Consider the following 25,793-nt stretch of genomic DNA (forward strand, 5'->3'; position numbering starts at 1 on the left):
AACCACAGTTAAAAGCAACTCTCATCAAGCACCTCTTCAGCCTATTCACAGTTCCATAGACGACGGATTGCCCAAGGGAAGAGATTTTCCTTTGAAGGAAGAGAGGCTGGAGCACCAGCGGATGAGAGAGATGCATCCGTTAGACAACAATCCAAAATTCGTTAAGTCGTTGGATTATTCCCTCACAATGGACTGTAACCAATGGTGTCTGTCAGAGGAAACAGTGATCAAAAATAAAGTTACCGGCCAGACGATCACTGTTCCCACCGACATCCTACCGGTGATTCCTGACTTTTCGTTGGTACCGGCAATGAACCTGTGGAGACTTCGCTCCCGAAATGCCAACGAAAGGTCATATGAAGTGGCTCACAAGACGCTAGGCTGTAGGATGCACGTCCCTTTTTCCAACCTTACAGCCTTCCCAGAAAACACAAACATGGCCGAAACAATTTCCACCACAGATCTAGTGGTTGAGAACTCCACCTTCCGGAAACAACTCTGGGAGTCAGAGAATGCTCTAGCAGACCTTCAGAGCCAACTGAGCGCTCTCCAAATCTCTGCAAAGACAACCAACAACGAGAAAGAGATAATGAGAAAAAAGCTGGTCGTTTGTTCAAAAACTTTAGAAATTAGAGATAACCAGCTGAAAACTCTAATCAAGAAGTCAAATGAGCTCATTGAAGCCAATCAAAGCCTTGCAAAAGAATTGAAAGCGCTAAAATTTATAAAGAACAATTAACATTGATTTCTGATTTTGTAAACTTCCTTTCACATTAATATTCTAAGACTCATTTTCGTCTTTGCTGTACTTGTAACAACTCTTTCACTATTACTTTGTTTATGTGTCTCATGAAATTTTCCATTTAAAGGCTACTAATTTTGTCGCACAGTATCATTGCTGTCCATTGATCTTAATAGTCTTAACTTTTGTAAACTTCTCCAACGAGCATATATTCTAGTATTTCTACTCTTAATCACCAACCGGTTCTTAAATCTTATTAGTCTCATAACTGGTGTATTTGCTATCCAGTCTCTATTTGTAAACTAATATGTAAACTCCAAATTTGTTTAAAATTCTATACCTAGTAACCCTCATCAGTATCGCAAAGTTGTAACTTTTAAAAGTATTATTTCCCTTAATATGTTGCTTTCTACTTTGCAACTTTTTGTAAACACTATTATCGTTTCTTTAATACTCTTAATGTAAACTTTGTACGATAGAGCACAATTTTTCTCTTCTTTAAACCGGGGTGAGCTGTAGTATTGCTAATTGGATAATTGCCGCCGCAATTACCGATACTACAGAGAGTATAATTATTTAACCGTCGACTTTGTGAACACTTTAGACTTAGTCTAAACTGACGGAATATTAAGAGAGAGCTATGCTGCGTGAATTGCGTTGAGTGAATGAATACATTATTCATGGCCAAATACTGCTATGTATTATTTAATACACTATGCAGCGGTCCATACCGGCTGATTCACCACCGCTATTAATACGCGTAATACGTGAAGGATACTGAAGCTATCCAGGCCGCTCTTCAGCACCAATTCTGAAACGAATATATGACTAAAGACGAGTAGTAGTCGGCTCCACGAATGACCTAGGAATTGATTCGGAGCTAGTCATAGGTCTTGTGATTTTTTAGTCGTGTTGACTCAATTATAAACACGCACGAGACTAGATTTTGCTGCTGAAGGAAATCAGACCAAAACTCAACCAGCGCGAAAGTAAGACGCTAAAAATCTAACCAAAAAATTCTCTTCTCTCTCTTCCTCTCTCTGCTCTAAGAGCGAAACCACTATTTTCTCCGCTAAGCGGGACTATCTGCAGCAATTGTAAGTCTGCCAATTTTCTAACAAAAATAGAGTTAAATTATTATTCATATCCAGCAGTAAGATGGATTCAATTTCTTGATTAAGATTAGATACCCCACCATATTTTCAAGTAGGAATTAACCCCCAATTGTGCTCTATCATTTTTATCTATTTACTAATTAACCTTTGTATCTAACCAATTTTATTTTCTAGCAAATAACACATAGATTTGGAAATTAGCAAAGAACATTGTGAGCATATAGTGAGACTTATTCTAGCACGCGATTAAGGTCGATACAATAATATAGGTTTAGCTCTAGTGTGGTAATTAAGATCAAGCGAATAAAATACCTACCACATCAGAGTTAAAATAACCAAAAAATATCACAGCAACATTGTAACGTTCAAATCATAGGTAGCAACTATAAATGAGAAAAGTACGACCACATAGGGATTCCAACCACCAATCTTCTGATTTGAAGCACCATCCGTTAGGTTATGCGGCCTTGACGTTGACACCGCTCTGAAAATTATTTGCCTTTTTTCGAATACTTAAAAATATATACTTAGAGCTGAAAATGAGGGGTCTCCGTGTTGCTGTGGAAATTTTGACAAAGAACTAAAATTTTCTGCAAGGCGATCCGGAAATTGTTGCTCTCATCCTTATTCAGTTTACCTGTAACGTCTTCACTGATGCATAGTTGAGGGTAACTTTTTTTCAGTTTAACTATGTAAAAAAAATATAATGGTCTCCGTATTGATCTGTAAATATTGAGAAAAAACTTAAAATTTCTGCAAGTTTATCCGCAATTTCTTTCTCATCCTTAAACAATTTACCTGTAACGTCTGCATTTATGCATAATTGCGGGTAACATTATTTCAGTTTAGCTATATATGGTTCTTTTCCTTTGTACTACTGTCAATGTCATAGCAGCATGATTGATAGAAGAGTGTTATAGCCACATTGTAACCTTCAATTTATAAGTTTCATCTATAATGTTATATTTACGTGAAAAGTTCGGCCAGAGAGATGGGAACACCCAATTTTAGGATTTGCACACAAATTCTTTATACGTTTGGCTCTGCGGACTTGATGTTCAGCGCACTCTGAAAAATGTGTGTCGTTTCTTTCGGAAATTTCAAAATAATACACTAAGAGCTCAAAAAACAGAGGTCTCCGTATTGATCTTGAAATAATGGCAGAAAACTATGTTTTGTGCAAATTTTTCCGCAAACAGTTGCTCGCATCCAATTTAAGAGGTTTCCTTGTAGCGGTTGCACCGAAATTTAATTGCGGGTAACTTTATGTCCAATTCAACAATCTATAGCTCTTTTCATTTTTGAATCTGTAAATGTCATAGCAGCTTAACCAAAAAACATCACAGCAACTTTGTAACGTGCCAATTATTGGTAGCAGCTATAAATAAGAAAAGTGCGACCACATAGGGATTCCAAACACCAATTTTTTGATTCGAAGTCTTATCTGTTAGGCTGTGCGGCCTTGAAGTTGACAGCACTCTGAAAAATATTTGCCTTTTTTCGGATACTTCAAAATATATACTTAGAGCTAAAAATTAGGGGTCACCGTGTTGATCTGGAAATAATAACAAAGAACTAAAATTTTTGCAAATTTATCCGCAAATTGATGCTCTCATCCTTAATCAGTTTACCTGTAACGTCTGCACTTATGCGTAGTTGCGGGTAACTTTCTTTTCAGTTTAACTATATATGGTCTTTTTTGTACTACTGTCAATGTCATAGCAGCATGGTTGAAAATGTTGTAGCAACACTGTAGTATGCAAATTATAAGTAGCAACTACAATGTTATATGTACGGTAAAAGTTCGACAAAAGGGATTCGAAAATCCAATGTTGGGATCCGAAGTCAAACGCCTTATACATTTGGCTATGCGGCCTTGATGTTCAGAGCTCTCTTAAAAGTGTGTGTCGTTTTTTTGGATACTATAAAATTAAATAATTAGAACTATAAAATATATTGGTGTCCGTATTGATTTGGAAATATTGAGAAAAAACTAAAAATTTCTGCTGGTTTATCCGCAATTTGTTGCTTTCATCCTCAATCAATTCACCTGTAACCTCTGCACTTATGCCTAATTGCGGGTAACTTTTTTTCAGTTTAACAATATATGGTTCTTTTCCTTTTGTACTACTGTCAATGTCATGGCAGCTTGATTGAAAAATAATATAACAACATTGTAACCTTCAAATTATAAGTATCAAATATAATGTTATATGTACGTGAAAATTTCGGCCAGAGAGATGGGAACACGCAATGTTGGGCTTTGCACACAAACGTCTTATACGTTTGGCTCTGCGGACTTGATATTCAGCGCACTCTGAGAAAAGTTTGTCGGTTTTTGAATATTTCAAATTTATATACTTTTGAAAAGTTTTAGATGTCTGCGTATTGATCTTGAAATATTGGCAGAAAAGCAAAAAGATTCGCTAAATTATCCGCAAATTTTTGCTCTCATTATTTATCAGAGGTTCACCTGAAACGTTTGCACCGAAGCTTAATTGCGGGTCACTTTATGTCCAATTTAACAATATATGGCTCCTCTCCTGTAAATGTCATAGCAGCCTAAACAAAGGTATCATAGCAACATTGTAACAAGCAAATTATAGGTTGCAATTATAAATGAGAAAAGGACGACCAAAGAGGGATGCGAACCCCCAATCTTCTGATTCGAAGTCAGACACCTTATCCGTTAGGCTATGCGGCCTTGAAGTTGACTGCACTCTGAATAATCTTTGTCTTTTTTCGGATACGTCAAAATATATACTTAGAGCTGAAAGTTAGGGGTCTCCGTGTTGATCTGGAAATATTGACAAAGAACTAAAATATTTTGCTTGTTTACGCGCATATTGTTGCTTTCATCCTCAATCAATTCACCTGTAACCTCTGCACTTATGCCTAATTGCGGTTAACTTTTTTTCAGTTTAACTAAATATGTTTTTTTGTACTACTGTCAATGTCACAGCAACATGATTGAATAATGTTATAGCATCACTGAAAATTTTAGATGTCTCCGTATTGATCTTGAAATATTGGCAGAAAACCAAAAATATTTGCTAAATTATCCGCAAATTTTTGCTCTCATTATTTTTCAGAGGTTCACCTGAAACGTTTGCACCGAAGCTTAATTGCGGGTCACTTTATGTCCAATTTAACAATATATGGATCCTCTCCTGTAAATGTCATAGCAGCCTAAACAAAGGTATCATAGCAACATTGTAACAAGCAAATTATAGGTTGCAATTATAAATGAGAAAAAGACGACCAAAGAGGGATTCGAACCCCCAATCTTCTGATTCGAAGTCAGACGCCTTACCCGTTGGGAAATGCGGCCTTGAAGTTGCCAGCACTCTGAATAATCTTTGTCTTTTTTCGGATACTTCAAAATATATACTGGAATTCGAAATGTTGATCTGGAATTATTGAAAAAAAAACTAAATGTTTCTGCAAGCTTATTCGCTAATTGTTGCTCTCATCCTTCATCGATTTACCTGTAACGTCTGCATTTATGCATAATTGTGGGTAACCTTATTTTCAGTTTAACTATATATGGTTCTTTTCCTTTGTAATACTGTTAATGTCATAGCCGCATGATTGAAAAATGTTATAGTAACATTGTAGCCTGCAAAATATTGATAGCCATTATAATAGAATATGTACGAGAAAAGTACGACCACAGAGGGATTCGAACCCCCAATCTTCTGATTCGAAGTCAGACGCCTTATCCGTTAGGCTATGCGGCCTTGAAGTTGACAGCACTCTGAATAATTTCTGTTTTTTTTGTATACGTCAAAATATATACTTAGAGCTGAAAGTTAGGGGTCTCCGTGTTGATCTGGAAATATTGACAAAGAACTAAAATATTTTGCTGGTTTATCCGCAAATTGTTGCTTTCATCCTCAATCAATTCACCTGTAACCTCTGCACTTATGCCTAGTTGCGGGTAACTTTTTTTCAGTTTAACTAAATATGTTTTTTTGTACTACTGTCAATGTCACAGCAACATGATTGAATAATATTATAGCATAACTGAAAATTTTAGATGTGGCTCCTATCCTGTAAATGTCATAGCAGCTTAAACAAAGGTATCATAGCAACCTTGTAACAAGCAAATTATATGTTGCAATTACAAATGAGAAAAGGACGACCATATAGGGACTCGAACCCCCAATCTTCTGATTCGAAGTCAGACGCCTTATCCGTTAGGCTATGCGGCCTTGATGTTGACAGCACTCTGAATAATCTCTGTCTTTTTTTGTATACGTCAAAATATATACTTAGAGCTGAAAGTTAGGGGTCTCCGTGTTGATCTGGAAATATTGACAAAGAACTAAAATATTTTGCTGGTTTATCCGCAAATTGTTGCTTTCATCCTCAATCAATTCACCTGTAACCTCTGCACTTATGCCTAATTGCGGGTAACTTTTTTTCAGTTTAACTAAATATGTTTTTTTGTACTACTGTCAATGTCATAGCAACATGATTGAATAATGTTATAGCATAACTGAAAATTTTAGATGTGGCTCCTATCCTGTAAATGTCATAGCAGCTTAAACAAAGGTATCATAGCAACCTTGTAACAAGCAAATTATATGTTGCAATTACAAATGAGAAAAGGACGACCATATAGGGACTCGAACCCCCAATCTTCTGATTCGAAGTCAGACGCCTTATCCGTTGGGAAATGCGGCCTTGAAGTTGCCAGCACTCTGAATAATCTTTGTCTTTTTTCGGATACTTCAAAATATATACAGGAATTCAAAATGTTGATCTAGAATTATTGAAAAAAAACTAAATATTTCTGCAAGCTTATTTGCTAATTGTTGCTCTCATCCTTCATCGATTTACCTGTAACGTCTGCAATTATGCATAATTGTGGGTAACTTTATTTTCAGTTTAACTATATATGGTTCTTTTCCTTTGTACTACTGTTAATGTCATAGCCGCATGATTGAAAAATGTTATAGTAACATTGTAGCCTGCAAAATATTGATAGCCATTATAATAGAATATGTACAAGAAAAGTACGACCACAGAGGGATTCGAACCCCCAATCTTCTGATTCGAAGTCAGACGCCTTATCCGTTAGGCTATGCGGCCTTGAAGTTGACAGCACTCTGAATAATCTCTGTCTTTTTTTGTATACGTCAAAATATATACTTAGAGCTGAAAGTTAGCGGTCTCCGTGTTGATCTGGAAATATTGACAAAGAACTAAAATATTTTGCTGGTTTATCCGCAAATTGTTGCTTTCATCCTCAATCAATTCACCTGTAACCTCTGCACTTATGCCTAATTGCGGGTAACTTTTTTTCAGTTTAACTAAATATGTTTTTTTTTGTACTGCTGTCAATGTCACAGCAACATGATTGAATAATGTTATAGCATAACTGAAAATTTTAGATGTGGCTCCTATCCTGTAAATGTCATAGCAGCTTAAACAAAGGTATCATAGCAACCTTGTAACAAGCAAATTATAGGTTGCAATTATAAATGAGAAAAGGACGACCATATAGGGACTCGAACCGCCAATCTTCTGATTCGAAGTCAGACGCCTTATCCGTTGGAAAATGCGGCCTTGAAGTTGCCAGCACTCTGAATAATCTTTGTCTTTTTTCGGATACTTCAAAATATATAATGGAATTCAAAATGTTGATCTGGAATTATTGAAAAAAAACTAAATATTTCTGCAAGCTTATTCGCTAATTGTTGCTCTCATCCTTCATCGATTTACCTGTAACGTCTGCAATTATGCATAATTGTGGGTAACTTTATTTTCAGTTTAACTATATATGGTTCTTTTCCTTTGTACTACTGTTAATGTCATAGCCGCATGATTGAAAAATGTTATAGTAACATTGTAGCCTGCAAAATTTTGATAGCCATTATAATAGAATATGTACGAGGAAAGTACGACCACAGAGGGATTCGAACCCCCAATCTTCTGATTCGAAGTCAGACGCCTTATCCGTTAGGCTATGCGGCCTTGAAGGTGACAGCACTCTGAATAATCTCTGTTTTTTTTGTATACGTCAAAATATATACTTAGAGCTGAAAGTTAGGGGTCTCCGTGTTGATCTGGAAATATTGACAAAGAACTAAAATATTTTGCTTGTTTACGCGCATATTGTTGCTTTCATCCTCAATCAATTCACCTGTAACCTCTGCACTTATGCCTAATTGCGGTTAACTTTTTTTCAGTTTAACTAAATATGTTATTTGTGCTACTGTCAATGTCACAGCAACATGATTGAATAATGTTATAGCATCACTGAAAATTTTAGATGTCTCCGTATTGATCTTGAAATATTGGCAGAAAACCAAAAATATTTGCAAAATTATCCGCAAATTTTTGCTCTCATTTTTTTTCAGAGGTTCACCTGAAACGTTTGCACCGAAGCTTAATTGCGGGTCACTTTATGTCCAATTTAACAATATATGGCTCCTCTCCTGTAAATGTCATAGCAGCCTAAACAAAGGTATCATAGCAACATTGTAACAAGCAAATTATAGGTTGCAATTATAAATGAGAAAAGGACGACCAAAGAGGGATTCGAACCCCCAATCGTCTGATTCGAAGTAAGACGCCTTATCCGTTGGGAAATGCGGCCTTGAAGTTGCCAGCACTCTGAATAATCTTTGTCTTTTTTCGGATACTTCAAAATATATACTGGAATTCAAAATGTTGATCTGGAATTATTGAAAAAAAACTAAATATTTCTGCAAACTTATTTGCTAATTGTTGCTCTCATCCTTCATCGATTTACCTGTAACGTCTGCAATTATGCATAATTGTGGGTAACTTTATTTTCAGTTTAACTATATATGGTTTTTTTCCTTTTGTACTACTGTTAATGTCATAGCCGCATGATTGAAAAATGTTATAGTAACATTGTAGCCTGCAAAATATTGATAGCCATTATAATAGAATATGTACGAGAAAAGTACGACCACAGAGGTATTCGATCCCCCAATCTTCTGATTCGAAGTCAGACGCCTTATCCGTTAGGCTATGCGGCCTTGAAGTTGACAGCACTCTGAATTATCTCTGTCTTTTTTTGTATACGTCAAAATATATACTTAGAGCTGAAAGTTAGGGGTCTCCGTGTTGATCTGGAAATATTGACAAAGAACTAAAATATTTTGCTGGTTTATCCACAAATTGTTGCTTTCATCCTCAATCAATTCACCTGTAACCTCTGCACTTATGCCTAATTGCGGGTAACTTTTTTTCAATTCAACTAAATTTGTTTTTTTGTGCTGCTGTCAATGTCACAGCAACATGATTGAATAATGTTATAGCATAACTGAGAATTTTAGATGTGGCTCCTATCCTGTAAATGTCATAGCAGCTTAAACAAAGGTATCATAGCAACCTTGTAAAAAGCAAATTATAGGTTGCAATTATAAACGAGAAAAGGACGACCATATAGGGACTCGTACCCCCAATCTTCTGATTCGAAGTCAGACGCCTTATCCGCTAGGCTTTGCGGCCTTGAAGTTGCCAGCACTCTGAATGATTTTTGTATTTTTTCGGATACTTCAAAATATATACTGGAATTCAAAATGTTGATGTGGAATTATTAAAAAAAAAAACTAAAAATTTCTGCAAGCTTATGCGCAAATTGTTGCCCTCATCCTTCATCAATTTACCTGTAACGTCTGCAATTATGTATAATTGTGGGTAACTTTATTTTCAGTTTAACTATATATGGTTCTTTTCCTTTGTACTACTGTTAATGTCATAGCCGCATGATTGAAAAATGTTATAGTTACATTGTAACCTGCAATCTATTGATCTCCATTATAATAAAATATGTACGCGAAAAGTACGACCACAGAGGGATTCGAACCCCCAATCTTCTGATTCGAAGTCAGACGCCTTATCCGTTAGGCCTTGCGGCCTTAAAGTTGACACCACTCTGAATAATCTTTGTCTTTTTTCGGATACTTCAAAATATATACTTAGAGCTGGAAGTTAGAGGTCTCCGTGTTGATCTGGAAATATTGACAAAGAACTAAAATTTTTTGCTGGTTTATCCGCAAATTGTTGCTTTCATCCTCAATCAATTCACATGTAACCTCTGCACTTATGCCTAATTGCGGGTGTTTTTTTTTCAGTTTAACTGAATGATTTTTTTCTTTTGTACTACTGTCAATGTCACAGCAACATGATGGAATAATGTTATAGCATAACTCTAACATGCAAATTATAAGAATCTATAATGTTCTATTTACGAGATAAGTTTGAAAAATGGTGATTCGAACACCTAATGTTGGTATTCGCAGTCAAACGCCTTATACATGTGGCTGTGCGGACTTGATGTTCAGCGCACTCTGTGAAATGTGTGTCATTTTTTGAATATTTCAAATTTATATACTTAGAGCTGAAAATTTTAGATGTCTCCGTATTGATCTGGAAAAATTGGCAAAAAACCAAAAAGTTTTGCTAAATTATCCGCAAATTTTTGCTCTCCTTATTTTTCAGAGGTTCACGTGAAACGTTTGCACCGAAGCTTAATTGCAGGTCACTTTATGTCCAATTTAACAATATATGGCTCCTTTCCTGTAAATGTCATAGCACCTTAAACAAAGCTATCATACCCACATTGTAACAAGCAAATTATAGGTTGCAATTATAAATGAGAAAAGGACGACCGCAGAAGGATTCGAACCCCCAATCTTCTGGTTCGAAGTCAGACGCCTTATCCGTTAGGCTATGCGGCCTTTAATTTTCCAGCACTTTGAATAATCTATGTATTTTTTGGATACTTCAAAATATATACTTAGAGCTGAAGTTTAGGGCTCCCCGTGTTGATCTGGAATTGTTGAAAAAAAACTAAAAATTTTTGCAAGCTTATTCGCAAATTGTTGCTTTCTTCCTTCATCAATTTACCTGTAACGTCCGCAATTATGCATATTTGTGGGTAACATTATTTGCAGTTTAACTATATATGGCTCTTTTTGTGTAAATGTCAACAGCTCAAGCAAAAAATATCACAGCAACTTTGAAACGTGCAAATTATAGGTAGCAACTATAAATGAGAAAAGTACGACATAGGGCTTCGAACGACCAAGCTTCTGATTCGAAGTTTGACCCCTTATCCGTTAGGCTATGCGGCCTTGAAGTTGCCAGCACTCTGAATAATCTTTGTCTTTCATCGAATACTTCAAAATATATACTGGAATTCAAAATGTTGATCTGGAATTTTTGAAAAAAAAAACTAGTAATTTCTGCAAGCTTATTCTCAAATTGTTGCTCTCATCCTTTATCAATTTACCTGTAACGTCTGCAATTATGCATAATTGTGGTTAACTTTATTTTCAGTTTAAATATATATGGTTCTTTTCCTTTGTACTACTGTTAATGTCATAGCCGCATGATTGAAATGTTATTGTAACATTGTAACCTGCAAACTATTGATAGCCATTATAATAATATATGTACGAAAAAAGTACAACCACAGAGGGATTCGAACCCCCAAACTTCTGATTCGAAGTCAGACGCCTTATCCGTTAGGCTATGCGGCCTTGAAGTTGTCATCGCTCTGAATAATCTTTGTATTTTTTCGGATACTTCAAAATATATACTTTGAGCTGAGATTTAGGGCTCTCCGTGTTGATCTGGAATTATTGAGAAAGAACTAAAAATTTCTGCAAGCTTATTGTCAAATTGTCGCTCTCATCCTTCATCAATTTACCTGTAACGTCTGCAATTATGCATGTTTGTGGGTAACTTTATTTTCAGTTGAACTTTATATGGTTCTCTTCCTTTGTACCACTGTCAATGTCATAACCGCATGATTGAAAAACGCTATAGTAACATTGTGACCTGCAAACTACTGATAGCCATTATAATGTTATATGTACGAGAAAAGTACGACCACAGAGGGATTCGAACCCCCAATCTTCTGATTCGAAGTCAAACGCCTCATCCGTGAGGCTATGCGACCTTGGCGTTGCCAGCACTCTGAAAAATTTTTGCATCGAATACTTCAAAATTTATACTTAGAGCTGAAAATTAGGGGTCTCTGAGTTGATGTGGAAATATCGACAATGAACTAAAGAATTTTGCAATTTCATCCACCAGTGGTTGCTCTCATCCTGAATCAATATACCTTTAACTTCTGCAAATATGCATAATTGTGGGTAACTTTATTTTCATATAACTATATATGTTTTTTTTTTATTTTGTACTACTGTCAATGTCATAGCAGCATGATTAAAAATTTGTTATTGAAACATTGTAGCATGCAAATTATAAATAGCAACTATAATGTTATATTTACGGGAAAAGTTCGACAAAAGGTATTCGAAAGTCCAATGTTGGGATTCGAAGTCGAACGCCTTATACGTTTGGCTCTGCGGACTTGATGTTGAGCGCACTCCGGAAAATGTGTGTCGTTTTTACGGAAACTTCAAAATCATACACTTAGAGCTCGAAAAACAGAGGTATCCGTGTTGATCACGAAATAATGGCAGAAAAATAAATTTTGTGCAAATTTTTCCGCAAACAGTTGCTCCCATCCATTTTAAAAGGTTTACCTGTAGCGGTTGCACCGAAACATAATTGCGGGTAACTTTATGTCCACTTGAACACTATATAGCTCTTTTGCTTTTTAAATCTGTAAATGGCATAGCAGCTTAACCAAAGAGCAACATTGTAATGTGCAAATTATTGGTAGCAACTATAATTGAGAAAAGTACGACAACATAGGGATTCCAACCACCAGTCTTCTGATTCAAAGTCTTATCTGATAGGCTGTGCGGCCTTGAAGTTGACAGCACTCTGAAAAGTATTTGCCTTTTTTCGAATACTTTAAAATATATACTTAGAGCTGAAAATTAGGGGTCTCCGTGTTGATCTGGAAATGTTGAGAAAAAACTAAACATTTCTGCAAGTTTATTTGCAAATTGTTGCTCTCGTCTTTCATCATTTTACCTGTAACGTCTGCAATTATGCATAGTTTTGTGTAACTTTATTTTCAGTTTAACTATATATGGCTCCTTTTGTGTAAACGTCAACAGCTTAAGCAACAAATATCACAGCAATTTTGAAACGTGAGAATTATAGAGGAATTATTCTGGAATTATTGAGAAAAAACTAAAAATTTCTGCTAGTTTATCCGCAGATTTTTGCTCTCATCCTTAGTCAGTTTACCTGTAACGTCTGCACTTATGCATAGTTGCGGGTAACTTTGTTTTCAGTTTAACTATATGTTTCTTTTCCTTTGTGTTGAAAAATGTTATGGCAACCTTGTAACAAGCAAATTATAAGTAGCAACTATAATGTTATGTGTACGAGAAAAGTTTGACAAAAGAGAGATTCGAACACCCAATGTTGGGATTCGCAGTCAAACGTCTTTTACGTTTGGCTGTGCGGACTTGATGTTCAGTTGACTTGGAAGAGTGTATGTCGTTTTTCCGGATACTTCAAAATTTTATCCCTGGAGCTAAAAAAAATAGCGATCTCCATATTGATCTTGAATTATTGGCAGAAAATCAATAAGTTTTGCAAGTTTATTTGCAAATTTTTGCTCTTTTTCTTCAGAGTTTCGCGTGTAACGTTTGCCCCGAAGCTTTATTGCGGGTCACTTTTTGTCCAATTTTACAATATATTGCTCTGTTCCTGTAATTGTCATAGCAGCTTAAGCAAGGGTATTTATAGCAACATTGTAACACGCAAATTGTAGGTTGCAATTATAAATGTGAAAAGTACGACCAAAGATGGATTCGAACCCCCAATCTTCTGATTCGAGGTCCGACGCCCTATCCGTTGGGCTATGCGGCCTTGAAGTTGAGAGCACTCTGAAAAATATTTGTCTTTTTTTCTGATGCTTAAAATTATATACTTACATCTAAAAATTAAGGGTCTCTGTATTGATATGGAAATATTGACCAAAAACAGAAATTTTTTGAATCAGAAGTTTTTTTCACCAGTTGTTGCTCTCATCCTTAATCAATTTACCTTTAACGTCTGCAATTATGCAAAAGTTTGGGTAACTTAATTTTCTGTTTAACTATATATGGTTCTTTTCCTTTGCACTACTGTCAATTGAAAAATGTTATAGCAACATTGTAACTGCAAATTATATGTAGCCATTAGATGTTATTTGTAAGAGAAAAGTTCGACCACAGAGGGCTTCGAACACGCATTGTTTGGATTTGCCAACAAACGCCTTATACATTTGTCTATGCGCCCCTGATATTCAGTGCACTCTGAAAAATGTGTGTTGTTTTTCCGGATACTTCAGAATTATATACTTAGAGCTAAAAATATAGAGGTCTCCGTTTTGATCTTAAAATAATCGCAGAAAATCAAAAAGTTTTGCAAGTTTATGCGCAAATTGTTGCTCTCATTCTTTTCCAGAGTTTCACCTGTAACGTTTGCACCGAAGCATAAAGGCGGATATTTCTATGTCCATTTTAACAATATATGGCTCCTTTCCTGGAAACGTTATAGCCGCTTAAGCAGAAATATCACAGCAACATTGAAACGTGCAAATTATTGATAGCAACTATAAATGACAAAAATACGAACCACCAATTTGTTTCGAAGTCAGACCCCTTATCCGTTAGGATTTGCGGCCTTGAAGTTGACAGCACTCTGAATAATCTTTGTGATTTCTCGGATACTTCAAAATATATACTTAGAGCTGAATTTTAGGGCTCCCCGTGTTGATCTGGAATTATTGAGAAAGGACTGAATGTTTTTGCTAGTTTATCTCAAATTGTTGCTGTCATCCTTAACCAATTTACCTGGAACTTCTGCAGAACAACTGTCAATGTCATAGCAGCATGATTAAAAATTTGTTATTGAAACATTTTAGCATGCAAATTATAAGTAGCAACTATAATGTTATATTTACGGGAAAAGTTCGACAAAAGGTATTCGAAAGTCCAATGTTGGGATTCGAAGTCGAACGCCTTATACGTTGGGCTCTGCGGACTTGATGTTGAGCGCACTCCGGAAAATGTGTGTCGTTTTTACGGAAACTTCAAAATCATACACTTAGAGCTCGAAAAACAGAGGTATCCGTGTTGATCACGAAATAATGGCAGAAAAATAAATTTTGTGCAAATTTTTCCGCAAACAGTTGCTCCCATCCATTTTAAAAGGTTTACCTGTAGCGGTTGCACCGAAACATAATTGCGGGTAACTTTATGTCCACTTGAACACTATATAGCTCTTTTCCTTTTTAAATCTGTAAATGGCATAGCAGCTTAACCAAAGAGCAACATTGTAATGTGCAAATTATTGGTAGCAACTATAATTGAGAAAAGTACGACAAAATAGGGATTCCAACCACCAGTCTTCTGATTCAAAGTCTTATCTGATAGGCTGTGCGGCCTTGAAGTTGACAGCACTCTGAAAAGTATTTGCCTTTTTTCGAATACTTTAAAATATATACTTAGAGCTGAAAATTAGGGGTCTCCGTTTTTCGAATACTTTAAAATATATAGTTAGAGCTGAAAATTAGGGGTCTCCGTGTTAATCTGGAAATATTGAGAAAAAACTAAACATTTCTGCAAGTTTATTTGCAAATTGTTGCTCTCATCCTTCATCATTTTACCTGTAACGTCTGCAATTATGCATAGTTTTGTGTAACTTTATTTTCAGTTTAACTATATATGGCTCCTTTTGTGTAAATGTCAACAGCTTAAGCAACAAATATCACAGCAACTTTGAAACGTGAGAATTATTGAGGAATTATTCTGGAATTATTGAGAAAAAACTAAAAATTTCTGCTAGTTTATCCGCAGATTTTTGCTCTCATCCTTAGTCAGTTTACCTGTAACGTCTGCACTTATGCATAGTTGCGGGTAACTTTGTTTTCAGTTTAACTATATGTTTCTTTTCCTTTGTGTTGAAAAATGTTATGGCAACCTTGTAACAAGCAAATTATAAGTAGCAACTATAATGTTATGTGTACGAGAAAAGTTTGACAAAAGAGGGATTCGAACACCCAATGTTGGGATTCGCAGTCAAACGTCTTGTTCGTTTGGCTGTGCGGACTTGATGTTCAGTTGACTTGGAAGAGTGTATGTCGTTTTTCCGGATACTTCAAAATTTTATCCCTGGAGCTAAAAAAATAGCGATCTCCATATTGATCTTGAATTATTGGCAGAAAATCAATAAGTTTTGCAAGTTTATTTGCAAATTTTTGCTCTTTTTCTTCAGAGTTTCGCGTGTAACGTTTGCCCCGAAGCTTTATTGCGGGTCACTTTTTGTCCAATTTTACAATATATTGCTCTGTTCCTGTAATTGTCATAGCAGCTTAAGCAAGGGTATTTATAGCAACATTGTAACATGCAAATTGTAGGTTGCAATTATAAATGAGAAAAGTACGACCAAAGGTGAATTCGAACCCCCAATCTTCTGATTCGAGGTCCGACGCCCTATCCGTTGGGCTATGCGGCCTTGAAGTTGAGATTACTCTGAAAAATATTTGTCTTTTTTTCTGATGCTTAAAATTATATACTTACATCTAAAAATTAAGGGTCTCTGTTTTGATATGGAAATATTGACCAAAAACAGAAATTTTTTGAATCAGAAGTTTTTTTCACCAGTTGTTGCTCTCATCCTTAATCAATTTACCTTTAACGTCTGCAATTATGCAAAAGTTTGGGTAACTTAATTTTCTGTTTAACTATATATGGTTCTTTTCCTTTGCACTACTGTCAATTGAAAAATGTTATAGCAACATTGTAACTGCAAATTATATGTAGCCATTAGATGTTATTTGTAAGAGAAAAGTTCGACCACAGAGGGCTTCGAACACGCATTGTTTGGATTTGCCAACAAACGCCTTATACATTTGTCTATGCGCCCCTGATATTCAGTGCACTCTGAAAAATGTGTGTTGTTTTTCCGGATACTTCAGAATTATATACTTAGAGCTAAAAATATAGAGGTCTCCGTTTTGATCTTAAAATAATGGCAGAAAATCAAAAAGTTTTGCAAGTTTATTAGCAAATTGTTGCTCTCATTCTTTTCCAGAGTTTCACCTGTAACGTTTGCACCGAAGCAAAAAGGCGGATATTTCTATGTCCATTTTAACAATATATGGCTCTTTTCCTGGAAACGTTATAGCCGCTTAAGCAGAAATATCACAGCAACATTGAAACGTGCAAATTATTGATAGCAACTATAAATGACAAAAATACGAACCACCAATTTGTTTCGAAGTCAGACCCCTTATCCGTTAGGATTTGCGGCCTTGAAGTTGACAGCACTCTGAATAATCTTTGTGATTTCTCGGATACTTCAAAATATATACTTAGAGCTGAAATTTAGGGCTCCCCGTGTTGATCTGGAATTATTGAGAAAGGACTGAATGTTTTTGCTAGTTTATCTCAAATTGTTGCTGTCATCCTTAACCAATTTACCTGGAACTTCTGCAGTTATGCATAATTGTGGGTAACTTTATTTTCAGTTTAACTATATATGGTTTTTTTTCTTTGTACTACTGTCGACGTCATAACAGCATGATTGAAGATTGTTATGGCAACATTGTAAACTGCAAATTATAAATAGCCATTTTAATGTAATTTGTACGAGAAAAATTTGATCTTAGAGGGATTCTGACACGCAATGTTTGGATTTGCCAGCAAACGCCTTATACAATTGTCTATGCGCCCTTGATATTCAGCGCACCCTGAAAAGTGTGTGTTGTTTTTTCGGATACTTCAAAATTATATACTTAGAGCTAAAAATATAGAGATCTCCGTATTGGTTTTGAAATATTGACAGAAAATCAATGTTTTGCAAGTTTATTTCGAAAATTGTTGTTCTTTTTCAGAGTTTCACCTGTTTTCACCTGTTTGCACCGACGCATAATTGCGGGCAACTTTATGTCCAATTTAACAATATATGGCTCTTTTCCTGTAAATGTCAGCAGATTAAGCAAAAAATATCACAGCACCATTGAAACGTGCAAATTGTAGGTAGCAACTATGAATGGGAAAGTACGATCACATAAGGATTCGAACCACCAATCTTCTGATTCGAAGTCCGACCCCTGATCCGTTAGGCTTTGCGGCCTTAAAGTTGACAGCACTTTGAATAATCTTTCTCTTTTTTTCGGATACTTCACAATATACACTTAGAGCTGAAAATTGGGGCTCTCCGTGTTGATCTGGAAATATTGAGAAAAAACTAAAAATTTCTGCAAGTCTATTTGCAAATCGTTGCTCTCATCTTTAATCATTTTACCTGTAACGTCTGCAATTATGCATAATTTTGGGTAACTTCATTTTCAGTTTAACTATATATGGTTCTTTTCCTTTGTACTACTGTCAATGTAATAGCAGCATGATTGAAAAATGTTATAGCAACATTGTAACTTGCAAATTATAAATAGCCGTTATAATGTTATATGTACGAGAAAAGTTCGACTTTAGAGGGATTCAATCACGCAATGTTTGGATTTGCCATCAAAACGCCTAATACAATTGTCTATGCGCCCTTGATATTCAGCGCACGCTGAAAAATGGGTAGTTTTTTCGGATACTTCAAAATTATATCCTTAGAGCTAAAAATTTAGAGGTCTCCGTGTTGATCTTAAAATAATGGCTGAAAATCAAAAAGTTTTGCAAGTTTATGTGCAAATTGTTGCTCTCATTCTTTAAAATTATATACTTACATCTAAAAATTAAGGGTCTCTGTATTGATATGGAAATATTGACCAAAAACAGAAATTTTTTGAATCAGAAGTTTTTCACCAGTTGTTGCTCTCATCCTTAATCAATTTACCTTTAACGTCTGCAATTATGCAAAAGTTTGGGTAACTTAATTTTCTGTTTAACTATATATGGTTCTTTTCCTTTGCACTACTGTCAATTGAAAAATGTTATAGCAACATTGTAACTGCAAATTATATGTAGCCATTAGATGTTATTTGTAAGAGAAAAGTTCGACCACAGAGGGCTTCGAACACGCATTGTTTGGATTTGCCAACAAACGCCTTATACATTTGTCTATGCGCCCCTGATATTCAGTGCACTCTGAAAAATGTGTGTTGTTTTTCCGGATACTTCAGAATTATATACTTAGAGCTAAAAATATAGAGGTCTCCGTTTTGATCTTAAAATAATGGCAGAAAATCAAAAAGTTTTGCAAGTTTATGCGCAAATTGTTGCTCTCATTCTTTTCCAGAGTTTCACCTATAACGTTTGCACCGAAGCAAAAAGGCGGATATTTCTATGTCCATTTTAACAATATATGGCTCTTTTCCTGGAAACGTTATAGCCGCTTAAGCAGAAATATCACAGCAACATTGAAACTTGCAAATTATTGATAGCAACTATAAATGATAAAAATACGAACCACCAATTTGTTTCGAAGTCAGACCCCTTATCCGTTAGGATTTGGGGCCTTGAAGTTGACAGCACTCTGAATAATCTTTGTGATTTCTCGGATACTTCAAAATATATACTTAGAGCTGAAATTTAGGGCTCCCCGTGTTGATCTGGAATTATTGAGAAAGGACTGAATGTTTTTGCTAGTTTATCTCAAATTGTTGCTGTCATCCTTAACCAATTTACCTGGAACTTCTGCAGTTATGCATAATTGTGGGTAACTTTATTTTCAGTTTAACTATATATGGTTTTTTTTCTTTGTACTACTGTCGACGTCATAACAGCATGATTGAAGATTGTTATGGCAACATTGTAAACTGCAAATTATAAATAGCCATTTTAATGTAATTTGTACGAGAAAAATTTGATCTTAGAGGGATTCTGACACGCAATGTTTGGATTTGCCAGCAAACGCCTTATACAATTGTCTATGCGCCCTTGATATTCAGCGCACCCTGAAAAGTGTGTGTTGTTTTTTCGGATACTTCAAAATTATATACTTAGAGCTAAAAATATAGAGATCTCCGTATTGGTTTTGAAATATTGACAGAAAATCAATGTTTTGCAAGTTTATTTCGAAAATTGTTGTTCTTTTTCAGAGTTTCACCTGTTTTCACCTGTTTGTACCGACGCATAATTGCGGGCAACTTTATGTCCAATTTAACAATATATGGCTCTTTTCCTGTAAATGTCAGCAGATTAAGCAAAAAATATCACAGCAACATTGAAATGTGCAAATTGTAGGTAGCAACTATGAATGGGAAAGTACGATCACATAAGGATTCGAACCACCAATCTTCTGATTCGAAGTCCGACCCCTGATCCGTTAGGCTTTGCGGCCTTAAAGTTGACAGCACTTTGAATAATCTTTCTCTTTTTTTCGGATACTTCACAATATACACTTAGAGCTGAAAATTGGGGCTCTCCGTGTTGATCTGGAAATATTGAGAAAAAACTAAAAATTTCTGCAAGTCTATTTGCAAATCGTTGCTCTCATCTTTAATCATTTTACCTGTAACGTCTGCAATTATGCATAATTTTGGGTAACTTTATTTTCAGTTTAACTATATATGGTTCTTTTCCTTTGTACTACTGTCAATGTAATAGCAGCATGATTGAAAAATGTTATAGCAACGTTGTAACTTGCAAATTATAAATAGCCATTATAATGTTATATGTACGAGAAAAGTTCGACTTTAGAGGGATTCAATCACGCAATGTTTGGATTTGCCAACAAAACGCCTAATACAATTGTCTATGCGCCCTTGATATTCAGCGCACGCTGAAAAATGGGTAGTTTTTTCGGATACTTCAAAATTATATACTTAGAGCTAAAAATTTAGAGGTCTCCGTATTGATCTTAAAATAATGGCAGAAAATCAAAAAGTTTTGCAAGTTTATGCGCAAATTGTTGCTCTCATTCTTTTTCAGAGTTTCACCTTTAACGTTTGCACCGAAGCATAATTGCGGATAACTTTATGTCCAATTTAACAATATATGGCTCTTTTCCAGGAAACGTCATAGCCGCTTAAGCAAAAATATCACAGCAACATTGAGACGTGCAAATAATTGGTAGCAACTATAAATGAGAAAAGTACGACCACATAGGGATTCGAACCCCCAGTCTGATTCGAAGTCATACCCCTTATCCGTTATGCTTTGCGGCCTTGAAGTTGACAGCACTCTGAATAATCTTTGTCGTTTTTCGGATACCTCAAAATATGTACTTAGAGCTAAATTTTAGGGTTCCCCGTGTTGATCTGGAATTATTGAGAAAAAACTTAAAATTTCTGCAAGTTTATTCGCAAATTGTTGCTCTCATCCTTCACCATTTACCTGTAACGTCTGCAATTATGCTTAATTTTGGTTAACTTTATTTTCAGTTTAACTATATATGGTTCTTTTCCTTTGTACTACTGTCAATGTCATAGCAGCATGATTGAAAAATGTTATAGCAAAATTAAAACCTGCAAATTATAAATAGCCATTATAATGTTATATGTACGAGAAAAATTCAACTTTAGAGGGGCTCAAACACGTAATGTTTGGATTTGCCATCAAACGCCTTTTACAATTGTCTATGCGTTCTTGATATTCAGCGCACGCTGAAAAATGTGTGGTTTTTTCGGATACTTCAAAATTATATACTTAGAGCTAAAAATATAGAGGTCTCCGTATTGATCTTAAAATAATGGCAGAAAATCAAAAAAATTTGCAAGTTTATGCGCAAACTGTTGCTCTCATTCTTTTTCAGAGTTTCACCTTTAACGTTTGCACCGAAGCATAATTGCAGATAACTTTATGTCCAATTTAACAATATATGGCTCTTTTCCAGGAAACGTCATAGCCGCTTAAGCAAAAATATCACAGCAACATTGAAACGTGCAAATAATTGGTAGCAACTACAAATGAGAAAAGTACGACCACATAGGGATTCGAACCCCCAGTCTGATTCGAAGTCATACCCCTTATCCGTTATGCTTTGCGGCCTTGAAGTTGACAGCACTCTGAATAATCTTTGTCGTTTTTCGGATACCTCAAAATATATACTTAGAGCTAAATTTTAGGGCTCCGCGTGTTGATCTGGAATTATTGAGAAAAAACTTAAAATTTCTGCAAGTTTATTGGCAAATTGTTGCTCTCATCCTTCATCAATTTTCCTGTAACGTCTGCAATTATGCTTAATTTTGGTTAACTTTATTTTCAGTTTAACTATATATGGTTCTTTTCCTTTGTACTACTGTCAATGTCATAGCAGCATGATTGAAAAATGTTATAGCAAAATTAAAACCTGCAATTTATAAATAGCCATTATAATGTTATATGTACGAGAAAAGTTCAACTTTATAGGGATTCAAACACGTAATGTTTGGATTTGCCATCAAACTTCTTATACAATTGTCTATGCGTTCTTGATATTCAGCGCACTCTGAAAAATGTGTGTTGTTTTTTCGGATACTTCAAAATTATATACTCAGAGCTAAAAATTTAGAGGTCTCCGATCTTAAAATAATGGCAGAAATTCGAAAAGTTTTGCAAGTTTATGCGCAAATTGTTGTTCTTTTTTTTCAGATTTTCACCTGTGACGTTTTCATCGAAGCATAACTGCGGGCAACTTTATGTCCAATTTAACAACATATGGCTCTTCCTTTAAATGTCAGCAGATTAAGCAAAAAATATCACAGCAACATTGAAACGTGCAAATTATAGGTACCAACTATAAATGAGAAAAATACGACCACATGGGGATTCGAACCAGCAATCTGATTCGAAGTCAGACCCCTTGTCCGTTAGGCTTTGCGGCCTTGAAGTTGACAGCAGTCTGAATAATCGTTGTCTTTTTTCGGATACTTCAAAATATATACTTAGAGCTGAAATTTAGGGCTCCCCTTGTTGATCTGAAATTATTGAGAAAAATCTAAAAGTTTCCTCAAGCTTATTTGTAAATTGTTGCTCTCATCCTTAGTCAATTTACCTGTAAAGTCTGCAATTATGCATAATTTTGGGTAACTGTTTTTCCGTTTAACTATTATATGGTTCTTTTCTTTTTTACTACTGTCAATGTCATATCAGCATGATTGAAAAATGTTATAGCAACATTGTAACCTGCAAATTATAAATAGCCATTATAATGTTATATGTACGAGAAAATTTCAACTTTAGAGGGATTCAAACACGTAATGTTTGGATTTGCCATCAAACGCCTTATACAATTGTCTATGCGCCCTTGATATTCAGCGCACTCTGAAAAATGTGTGTTGTTTTATCGGATACTTCAAAATTTTATACTTAGAGCTAAAAATTTAGAGGTCTCCGATCTTAACATAATTGCAGAAAATCGAAAAGTTTTGCAAGTTTATGCGCAAATTGTTGTTCTTTTTTTCAGATTTTCACCTGTGACGTTTTCATCGAAGCATAGCTGCGGGCAACTTTATGTCCAATTTAACAACATATGGCTCTTCCTTTAAATGTCAGCAGATTAAGCAAAAAAATATCACAGCAACATTGAAACGTGCAAATTTTAGGTACCAACTATAAATGAGAAAAATACGACCACATGGAGATTCGAACCAGCAATCTGATTCGAAGTCAGACCCCTTGTCCGTTAGGCTTTGCGGCCTTGAAGTTGACAGCAGTCTGAATAATCGTTGTCTTTTTTCGGATACTTCGAAATATATACTTAGAGCTGAAATTTAGGGCTCCCCTTGTTGATCTGGAATTATTGAGAAAAATCTAAAAGTTTCCTCAAGCTTATTTTTAAATTGTTGCTCTCATCCTTAGTCAATTTACCTGTAAAGTCTGCAATTATGCATAATTTTGGGTAATTGTTTTTGCGTTTAACTATATATGGTTCTTTTCTTTTTTACTACTGTCAATGTCATATCAGCATGATTGAAAAATGTTATAGCAACATTGTAACCTGCAAATTATAAATAGCCATTATAATGTTATATGTACGAGAAAATTTCAACTTTAGAGGGATTCAAACACGTAATGTTTGGATTTGCCATCAAACGCCTTATACAATTGTCTATGCGCCCTTGATATTCAGCGCACTCTGAAAAATGTGTGTTGTTTTTTCGGATACTTCAAAATTATATACTTAGAGCTAAAAATTTAGAGGTCTCCGATCTCAAAATAATGGAAGAAAATCGAAAAGTTTTGCAAGTTTATGCGCAAATTGTTGTTCTTTTTTTCAGATTTTCACCTGTGACGTTTTCACCGAAGCATAACTGCGGGCAACTTTATGTCCAATTTAACACCATATGGCTCTTCCTTTAAATGTCAGCAGATTAAGCAAAAAATATCACAGCAACATTGAAACGTGCAAATTATAGGTACCAACTATAAATGAGAAAAATACGACCACATAGGGATTCGAAACAGCAATCTGATTCGAAGTCAGACCCCTTGTCCGTTAGGCTTTGCGGCCTTGAAGTTGACAGCAATCTGAATAATCGTTGTATTTTTTTGGATACTTCAAAATATATACTTAGAGCTGAAATTTAGGGCTCCCCTTGTTGATCTGGAATTATTGAGAAAAATCTAAACGTTTCCTCAGGCTTATTTGTAAATTGTTGCTCTCATCCTTAGTCAATTTACCTGTAAAGTCTGCAATTATGCATAATTTTGGGTAACTTTTTTTCCGTTTAACTATATATGGTTCTTTTCTTTTGTACTACTGTCAATGTCATATCAGCATGATTGAAAAATGTTATAGCAACATTGTAACCTGCAAGTTATAAATAGCCATTATAATGTTACATGTACGAGAAAAATTCGACTTTAGAGGAATTCAAACACGCAATGTTGGGATTTACCAACAAACGCCTTATACAATTGTCTATGCGCCCTTAATATTCAGCGCACTCTGAAAAATGTGTGTTGTTTTTTCGGATACTTCAAAATTATATACTGAAAGCTAAAAATATAGAGATCTCCGTATTGATCTTAAAATAAGGGCAAAGTTTATGCAAGTTTATGTGCAACTTGTTGTTCTTTTTTTCAGAGTTTCACCTGTGACGTTTGCACCGAAGCATAACTGCAGGCAACTTTATGTCCAATTTAAAATTATATGGCTCTTCCTGTAAATGTCAGCAGATTAAGCAAAAAATATCACAGCAACTTTGAAACGTGCAAATTATAGGTAGCAACTATAAATGAGAAAGTACGACCGCATAAGGATTAGAACCACCAAACTTCTGATTCGAAGTCAGACCCCCGATCTGTTAGGCTTTGCGGCCTTAAGGTTGACAGCACTTTGAGTAATCCTTGTCTTTTTTTCGTATACTTCAAAATATACACTTAGAGCTGAAAATTATGGCTCTCCGTGTTGATCTGGAAATATTGAGGAAAAATTAAAAATTTCTGCTAGCTTATTTGCAAATTGTTGCTCTCATCTTTAATCAATTTACCTGTAACGTCTGCAATTATGCATAATTGTGGGTTACTTTATTTTCACTTCAACTATATATGGTTCTTTTCCTTTGTACTACTGTCAATGTCATAGCAGCATGATTGAAAAATGTTATAGCAACATTGTAACCTGCAAATTATGAAGAGCCATTATATTGTTATATGTACGAGAAAATTTAAACTTTAGAGGGATTCAAACACGTAATGGTTGGATTTGCCATCAAACGCCTTATACAATTGTCTATGCGCCCTTGATATTCAGCGCACTGTGAAAAATGTGTGTTGTTTTTTCGGATACTTCAAAATTATATACTTAGAGCTAAAAATTTAGAGGTCTCCGATCTCAAAATAATGGCAGAAAATCGAAAAGTTTTGCAAGTTTATGCGCAAATTGTTGTTCTTTTTTCAGATTTTCACCTGTGACGTTTTCACCGAAGCATAACTGCGGGCAATTTTATGTCCAATTTAACAACATATGGCTCTTCCTTTAAATGTCAGCAGATTAAGCAAAAAATATCACAGCAACATTGAAACGTGCAAATTATAGGTACCAACTATAAATGAGAAAAATACGACCACATAGGGATTCGAAACAGCAATCTGATTCGAAGTCAGACCCCTTGTCCGTTAGGCTTTGCGGCCTTGAAGTTGACAGCAATCTGA

The 25,793-nt window shown here is 35.2% G+C and overlaps 2 protein-coding genes and 6 non-coding genes across 8 annotated transcripts in view; 1 reads left to right on the top strand and 7 right to left on the bottom strand.

The window, feature by feature from the left end:
• LOC142336170 (ERO1-like protein beta) overlaps positions 1 to 25,793 on the bottom strand; it is a 459,014-nt gene that overhangs the window by 245,735 nt on the left and 187,486 nt on the right. The window lies entirely within an intron of this gene.
• Positions 1 to 25,793, top strand: part of LOC142346837 (uncharacterized) — a 236,672-nt gene that overhangs the window by 171,434 nt on the left and 39,445 nt on the right. The gene's annotated exons all lie outside the window — the stretch shown is intronic.
• Trnar-ucg (transfer RNA arginine (anticodon UCG)) lies at positions 5,525 to 5,597 on the bottom strand. Its single transcript has one exon. It is a non-coding gene; the product is annotated as a tRNA-Arg (tRNA).
• On the bottom strand, positions 6,882 to 6,954 carry Trnar-ucg (transfer RNA arginine (anticodon UCG)). Its single transcript has one exon. It is a non-coding gene; the product is annotated as a tRNA-Arg (tRNA).
• Trnar-ucg (transfer RNA arginine (anticodon UCG)) lies at positions 7,767 to 7,839 on the bottom strand. Its single transcript has one exon. It is a non-coding gene; the product is annotated as a tRNA-Arg (tRNA).
• Trnar-ucg (transfer RNA arginine (anticodon UCG)) lies at positions 9,686 to 9,758 on the bottom strand. The gene has a single exon. It is a non-coding gene; the product is annotated as a tRNA-Arg (tRNA).
• Trnar-ucg (transfer RNA arginine (anticodon UCG)) lies at positions 10,508 to 10,580 on the bottom strand. Its single transcript has one exon. It is a non-coding gene; the product is annotated as a tRNA-Arg (tRNA).
• On the bottom strand, positions 11,312 to 11,384 carry Trnar-ucg (transfer RNA arginine (anticodon UCG)). Its single transcript has one exon. It is a non-coding gene; the product is annotated as a tRNA-Arg (tRNA).

Source organism: Convolutriloba macropyga, chromosome 1 (genome assembly GCF_964194025.1).
Source record: "Convolutriloba macropyga chromosome 1, txConMacr16.3, whole genome shotgun sequence".
NCBI classification, from domain to species: domain Eukaryota; kingdom Metazoa; phylum Xenacoelomorpha; order Acoela; family Convolutidae; genus Convolutriloba; species Convolutriloba macropyga.